Source organism: Pinus tabuliformis, chromosome 5_1 (assembly GCF_031772625.1).
Source record: "Pinus tabuliformis cultivar Carrire ecotype Pingquan chromosome 5_1, CPIR1, whole genome shotgun sequence".
Classification (NCBI taxonomy): Eukaryota; Viridiplantae; Streptophyta; class Pinopsida; order Pinales; family Pinaceae; genus Pinus; species Pinus tabuliformis.
In genome coordinates, this window is record NC_142305.1 from 955,624,072 (window position 1) to 955,632,826 (window position 8,755).

The 8,755-nt window shown below is 32.8% G+C and overlaps 1 pseudogene across 1 annotated transcript; it reads right to left on the reverse strand.

Moving 5' to 3' along the window:
- Positions 1-276: 276 nt before the first annotated feature.
- LOC149167935 (uncharacterized) lies at positions 277-5,196 on the reverse strand (annotated as a pseudogene). Its single transcript, XR_016260982.1, has 5 exons — positions 4,851-5,196; positions 4,473-4,760; positions 4,017-4,244; positions 881-1,009; positions 277-731 (listed from the first exon to the last, which is right to left on the reverse strand). The product of XR_016260982.1 is annotated as an uncharacterized LOC149167935 (transcript).
- Between the last annotated feature and the right edge of the window lie 3,559 nt (positions 5,197-8,755).

An 8,755-nucleotide genomic window follows, 5' to 3' on the forward strand; every position in this document is an offset into this window, starting at 1 on the left:
CTATTTTATTTTATTAAATAGAAATTCAAATATATATATATATAAACTGTTCACTAAAAATAACTTTCGAAATATTTCATACTGTTACCCAAAACTTTGTATATTTTATATTCTTCCACCATTTATCTCCCCAAAAAATATTCAAAGAACATTGTTAATCACAACCATGAAAACCCTCATGCGAACGTAGTGAATGCTTACGGAAGGCGTCTTCTAGGATTTTTATTCATTCAATTGCATATGAATACACCAAACACAGACCAGAGGTTCAACAGGGGGCCACCAAGAAACGTGCAAAAACTCTATTGAAATGCCAATAACAATAATAATAAGATTTAATGTTCCACTAATCTATTTTCCTATTAATAATAATAGGACTTAATGCTCCACTATTAATCTATTTTCCAAGAACGGGCATGGGCCGGGTAGAGCATGATGTAGAGCAATTAAAAACTGTGTGTATATATATATATATCAATATCATCATATTTTCCACGGGCATGGGGCCGGGTAGAATATATATATATATATCATAGCTGAGGAAGGAAGTCATTGTCATGACTATCAGACTTAACAACAGCGTTGGAAGAAACAGTGATTGGATTTCCCTTGAGTTGAAGCATAAGGCTGCCCAGAATCTCCAGTACCAGCTTATTGAATTCATTCTGCTTCAACACTCCACCCTCGTCTGCTTCCACCATTTTAAATATTTCAGAAACAACGCGATCCATCTGTATTCATTCCCCAGGGTTATATACATGACATTCAAAAACGATACATCCATAGCAGAAAGGAACATAGAAATTAAATGATATTCGCCTCCTGTTATCCAAAGGAACATAGAAATTAATAATTAAATGGGATGGATGATGATATTGACCTGTTCAACTACTCCCAAAGGTGGTAAGCCAGCAGCTGGGCCTATCATGTCCAATGCAACACGAACGTACTCTCTCGGCAAAGTTCCCCGAGGGTCCTTGGGCAATGCTTTCCATATCGTCTGCAAAGCCTAAACACCCAGCGGAAAAAACACAGTTAATTAATTGCATAGTCTAATTAACTTGCAAATTTGCTCTAAAAATTATTCCTGCTCAATTTATTTCAGCCATTAAAGAACGTGATTCAATTTCCGCCATTAAAAAAACGTGATTCAAACATGGTTAGGTGAGATTTTTTAAATTTATTCCATTAAAAATGTGTTCAGCCATTAAAAATGTGAATCAAACACGGTTAAGCTTAGATTTTTTTAAATTTATTCTTGCGGATCTATTTCCGCCATTAAAAAAATGTGATTCAAAATTCAAACATGGTTAAAAATGTGATTCAAAGTTCAAACATGGTTAAGGTCACAGTTTTTAAAATTTATTTCACCGAAAATGTCATTCAAACACCGTCAAGGTCAGATTTATTTAAATTTATTCCTCTATCCAATGTGATTCAAACACCGTTAAAAGTCACATTTTTTTAAATTTATTCCTCTAGCTAGGTAGAGTGGTTAAGGTCACAGTTTTTAAAATTTATTTTACCCAAAATGTCATTCAAACACCGTCAAGGTCAGATTTATTTAAATTTATTCCTCTATCCAATGTGATTCAAACACCGTTAAAAGTCACATTTTTTTAAATTTATTCCTCTAGCTAGGTAGAGTGGTTAAGGTCACAGTTTGTAAAATTTATTTCACCCAAAATGTCATTCAAACACCGTCAAGGTCAGATTTATTTAAATTTATTCCTCTATCCAATGTGATTCAAACACCGTTAAAAGTCACATTTTTTTAAATTTATTGCTCTAGCTAGGTAGAGTAAGAGTAATTTCACTGGGGTGAAATTAAAACCATGGGAAAAGTAATTTTAATGGAGCGACATCAACATCATTCACCGTTGAAGTCACATTTTTTGAAATTACTGAGGTGAAATTAAAATCATGGGAAAAGTAATTTTATTGGAGTGACATCAACATCATTGGGAAAAGTAATTTTACTGGAGTGACATCAATATCATTGAATGACTCTACAGCCCGATGTCATTCATGATGTGTTCCTCATGTGTAAGGATGTGGCCTCCTCTATGATGTGTGATGTCGTCCCTAATGTATAATGTAATGATGCCCCAGCATGATGTGTAAATAATGTGATGTATAATGTAATGATGCCCCAGCATGATGTGTAAATAATGTGTAACGATCTCCCAAAATAAAAATAAAAAAATAAAAAATTTAAAATATATATATATATATATATAATATAAAACACTTAAATAATGATGATGTTTCCAACGATTTTTTATTCATGTGAGCCAAAATAAAAAAAATCTAAAAATCTAAAAAAATAACTATACAAAACATTTAAATAATGTTCACTAATAAAAAAAATTAAAATTTATACAAAATTTTACATTAAAAAATAAATAAATAAATAACTACACAAAAACATATACAACATTTAAATTTAAATAATATCAGTGAAATAAAAAAACAACATTTAAATAATATTAGCTAACAAAAAAAAATTTGCACTTCAACAAATTGGATCCCTAAAATCCTAAAATCCCATTTAAATAATGTCAGCTAATAAAAAAAATGCACTTCAACAAATTAAATCCATAAAATCTCATTTAAATAATGCCAGCTAATAAAAAAATTTGCATTTCAACAAAATGGATCCCTAAAATCCATAAAATCCCATTTAAATACTTCAACAAATTGGGTCCATAAAATCTCATTTAAATAATGTCAGCTAATAAAAAAAACTTGCACTTCAAGGAATTAGATCCTAGGATACATAAAATCTCATTTAAATAGTGTCAGCTAATAAAAAAGTTTACATGAAATTTACACTTCAACAAATTGGATCCATAAGGTCCTTAATAATTTCACAACAAATTGGATCCCAAAAATTACTTACACTTCAACAAATTGGATCCATAAGGTCCTTAATAATTTCACAACAAATTGGATCCCAAAAATTACTTTAGGCTCATGTTATGGGGATCCCTTAGGCTCATGTTATATTGATATTTAGTAATTTTGGCTCATGTTATATTCATATTTAGTAATTTATGTAATTTAGGCTGTTATATCTATATTTAGTAATTTAGGCTCATGTTATATTCATATTTAATAATTTATGCAATTTAGGCTGTTATATCCATATTTAGTAATTTATACAATATAGGCTCATGTTAGGCAATTAGACTCATGTTATAACATCCCTTAGACTCATGTTATATCCATATTTAGTAATTGTTATAACATCCCTTGAGCTATTATATCATTCCTTAGTAATTTAGGGAATTAGACTCATGTTATAACATCCCTTAAACTCATCCCTTAAACTCATGTTATATCCATATTTAGTAATTACCTGGCAATTTAAGCTTAAGACTGTTATATCATCCCTTGAGCTATTATATCATCCCTTAGTAATTTAGTAATTTAGGGAATTATACTCATGTTATAACATCCCTTAAACTTATATCCATATTTAGTAATTACTTGGCAATTTAAGCTTAGACTGTTATATCATCCCTTGGCAATTTAAGCTCAGATTGTTATATCATCCCTTAGTAATTTAGGGAATTAAACTCATGTTATAATATCCCTTAGACTCATGCTATATCCATATTTAGTAATTCCCTGACAATTTAAGCTCATGTTATCATATCCGTATTTAATAATTTATGCAATTTAGGCTGGTAATTAGACTCGTGTTATAATTGCCCTTAGACTCAGGTGATATCCATATTTAGTAATTTAGACTCAGGTGATATCCATATTTAGTAATTTAGACTCATGTTATATCCATATTGCTATAGCATATTTAAATTATAAATTATAAATTATATTTAGTAATTTAGGCCATTTAAGCTCATGTTATTATGCGCGTATTTAGTAATTTATACAATTTAGGCTCATGTTATATCCGTAGTATTTAGTTATTTCACTGGGTGATGTCAACACCATATCATATACGAAGTAAATGAGTATGGGAATGAAAGGTTGTGGCAGAATTACTGTACCTTATCTACCTCATCTTTCTTCTTCACAAAATTTCGGATGGAATTACCGTCGTAGGTTTTCTCGCTGCGCGCCACCGTCACCGGCGATTTCTCCAGTCGCGACGCCACTTCCAACGCCACATTGCGGAGCGCCTCCACAAATTCCTCCGCACTCATACTTGCCTCCGGATTTATTAGCTGATGGAACCCGCACGACTCTGCCGCCGGTTTTACTATCTTCTCCATCACCTGCAAGCGGATGAGGATGAGGATTCCATGATTTCAAATGAAGATGAGGTTGTAACGGTTGACAAGAAAGTTCCTTGTGTTTGAATGGTTAGATGAAGGATTTGGCCAATCTTGTATACCTAAAATGTGGGATCCATACCTGTCTAATTTTTTCAATTAAAAACCAACCAAAAAAATGAAACAAATTATTTATTAAATTAAATAACGCGTGGAGTGTTGCGGACTGACCCATGGATCAGAGGCGGGAGGCATGCCTTGCTCCACTGTAATCTTGCCCAAAGCTATTTCCAGAGACGGTTTAGAGTTTTCCATTTGGCTAAATGTGGCGATGGCGTCGAACTCGAAAGCCGGGGCGCGGGCATAGTCGTGGAGGAGGCGGCCATCCAGAGTGACAAGGGAAACCGGGTCTCTTTTCAAACCGTCAGCCACACCCAAAAGAATGTCAGACAGAACTGTGCGAAAATCCTCTTTGCTGATCCCATCACTTCTACCACTTACGAAATATTCGTTCAACACCTGGACAGTACTACTACTCTTAGGACGCTTGCTGTAGTTATGATTAAATTAAACGGCGGAACCATGAACATAGATTTGTAAAGGCCTAACCTGGTCATAGATGATGTCGGCGTCGGGGGAGGAACCTTGAGAAGGAAGTCCCAGGGCAGCACCAATGGCGGCCACGGCCGGCCTAAGCTCTTTGGGAGAAAGTCTGCCATTGTGATATTTGTCCAGCGCTTCGAACCTCTCGTCCACGTACATCGTCCTCAACAAACTCCTGGAGCTTCGACCCATCAAATACCATACCACTACCCATTTCTCTTTTCCCCTTTTATATCCTCCTCTCCTCTCTTCTCCTCTCCTCTCTTCTCGTGATTTGTCTCTGATTCCAGTGCTTCCTCTGATTCCCGTGCTTCCAACGTGATTGATCAAAATATGTATTTGTCAAGAAAAGAAAGGGGACGCTAGATAGATATAGAATCCTGAAGCTTCCAGGGTGAATAGTTGTTACATAACAATTAATTAATTAATTAATAAGAGCTTCACATGTGGGTAGTGACAATACGCCAAGTGTCCATCCTATTCTTAACTACCATTCCATGGCCTCTGCGTTGTCAATTAATTATATGTAGCGTGAGGTTGACGGCAATGTCAGTGTCCGTATATGTACGCGTGTAAGCATCACAAAAGCAGACATTGTATTTGGATCCAGCCAGTGCACCGCCTCTGGTGTGAATAACACACTACTGATCGTGACAGTTTTGTCGACATATGGAATGGAGTTGTGTTGCATTTGATAACACCTCTGTATTTCTTGCACATTCCACCCGGAGGATGCAGTAAATTTGAGTGTCCGTGAGGCATCGCCATGTGTATTAATATCAAAATCAAATCATGGTAGGCAATTTGACTTCTCTGCAAATACGACCCGGCGGATTAAAGGTTATTGACAAATTGTGGATTAAAGGTTATTGTCTATGGAGCCGCACCGCTTAGTTTCCACTACACAATGTGCTCCACCTTTGTAACTCGAATCATGTGTGTTGTGCTATTTAAGTCGCTGCCTCTCCCCTCCATATCACTCATCCTATTCATCGCTGTGAGCATTCCACCGCGTACACGTCCTTTACGTTGATAATCTCAGACCGAAAAAGTCACATTGATATAAATGTTCTCCAAATTTATGAGATTTACATTTTATAATTCCAGTGACATCATAAATTTTAACTTTAATGCAACCAACGACATTATTATTATGGTTTATTAACCCAACGAACCATATTAACACAACTCCTTTAATAAATATAGTTGAAAATATATATATATATATATATATTATTTAAGTATTGAGGGTATTTAACAGTTTATTAGGTTAGATATTATTTTTTGGGGTTCAAATGTATTAAGAAAGTCATTCATCTATCACTATTTCCATGAGGGAGTGAAGAACGAGATTGAAACTAGTGAAATGTATCATCACTAACCACTACTTCCCGGAAGGTCACCCATCCCAGATCGGCCTTGCACCCCGTAACCAAGACTCCCCTGGAGGTCACCCATTCAAGATCACCTCTGGCTCAAGCCCAATTAACTGTAAAGTTTTCTCCACCATCAAACCCACTTAGCTTGCTACCCCATTTGCAAAACCTTAGTAAGTATTGTGCCTCATGAACCATTCAAGTAGAGCTCCCTTCACTCTTATGTATTTAAGTATTAAGGGTGTTTGGTAGTGCATTATATTAGATATCATTTTTTGGGATTCAAGTCATTCATCTATGATCATTTGCATGAGAAGTAATCTTGACTACTTTCTCATAATTTTTGAATAGTCCACTCATAATTATTGTATTATTATTATTAATTAAATTATTAATAACAATTCATTTATTTGTTTTTATTATAATTCTTATTAATTAATATTACTACTATTATTAATTAAATTATTAATAATAATTTATTTATTCATTTTTATTATAATTATAATTATAATTATTTTTAATTTTTTTTATTAGTATTAATTATTTTTTATTGTTAATTGTTAATTTAATTTAGTAGCATTATTAATTTATAGATATTGATCATTCATTTTGATTTTTTTATCGATTAAATAATTCATTAATTCATTAAATAAATAATTAATTAATTATTAATAATAAATTTGTTTTTAATTAATTAATTGTTATTGTTATTTATTAATAATGTTTATTAATTATTGAATTTAGACTTCTGTGATCCATATTAAGTTTATTGAGAAGGTTTTTGGGGATAATCACATCAAGTTTATTGAGAAGGTTTTGAGCAATAATCACATCAAAATAAAGTTTATTGAGAAGGTTTTCAACACCAGCAATTGTATTCATTTGTTTTCGAACCAGACAAGATGAAGAACCAAATCATGGCAACAAGTTAAATCGAGAGTGATCATTCAACGGGTAAAAATAAACAACTACTATTGACAAAGGAAACGGCTACAAAGGTTGGGTAACAACTACATTTCACTGGACCAACAGATAGGGAAAGAAATATTAATTAATTAATTAATAATTAATTTGTTTTTTGTTAAATCTATTTATTATTATTTTATTTGTAACTAAATAAGTCTACTTATATTTAATTAGATTATTTTAATGAACTTGAAACCTACATAATTTATTATTCTCTTTACTATTTTAAAATGTTTTATTAATATAAATATTTGAAACACTTTAGTAGAAATCACATTAGAAAAGTTTGGTCAACCAGTTTCGAACCAACCAGTGTGGTTGATCATCAAGACAAGATGAAGAATGAGATTTTGACAAAAGGTTAAATAAAGATACAAAGGAAACAACTACTTTTGACTCCTTAAAAAATAAGGAAGAATTAATTTAATGTCAATAAATAAATATTGATATTATTATTATTTAGTCTTGAACTAATTAAAATATTGATAAATAGCCCAGGGGAAATTACATAACAGGTTACAAATTGAAACAATGTGTCTTGCAGAAGCAATAAGGTTGGGGAAACTAACTGAGAATAAAGGAAGACTGATCCGAATAAAGGTGAGCTCTACTAACCATAAGTATGACATACTTAGTAAAACCTCAAGTCTAAAAGGAACGAGAATATTTATAACTGAAGATCTCATTCTAGAAGATCAAGCAGAATTTAGGGTGATATATTTACCATCTCTCTGCAGTAATAATTTAGGGTGATGTATTTACGATCTCTCTGCGATAATAATTTAGGTTGATGTATTTATGATCTCTCTGCAGTAATAATTTACAATCTATGCGGTAATAATTTACGATCTCTCTGCGGTAATAATTCACGATCTCTTTGCAGTAATAGAAAAACAATCTAGGGCACATGTGTCTGCGGTCCGACTTGCTGATATCAGGTGCACACATTCCTTATATTTTTCTAATACATGTCTGCTCATATATTTTCAAGTATGAATAATTCACCACAATTACCAAATATTACTAAAGGTAGACCTAGCACAGTTACTCTACAGAGCCTCTATGAGTTTATAGAGTCTTTAGAGAAATGTAGAGAAGAAAGAGAAGTCAAACTACAAACAGAATTAGTAGCCATGCTGGAAAATAAATTCACATCTCTTGAAGACAAGATCAAAAAACAAATAGAAAATAAAATAGAACTATTGGAGAATAAGATGGAGACAATGGAGACTAGGTTGCATGGTATAGAAAAACAAAACCAAGATATGAACTAAACATCCCAGCAAGTAGATGATGATACTTTAGAGAGTCTTAAAATGAAGGACATGATTAAAGAGCTAGAAGAAAAAGTTAATAGCCGCCTCACCCTAAATAGTGTGGCAGGGAAATTACATATCAAACCAATTAAAGATAAAATGAAAAAAATGATAGAATTAGACCATAAGCATAACAAAAGGGCCTTGAACCTTATAATCTTCGGTTTGAAAGAGGAGGTAGACGAGGATACTTTAGCCATAGCCCAGATAGAATTACATAATAGATTACAAATTGAAACAACGCATCTCACAG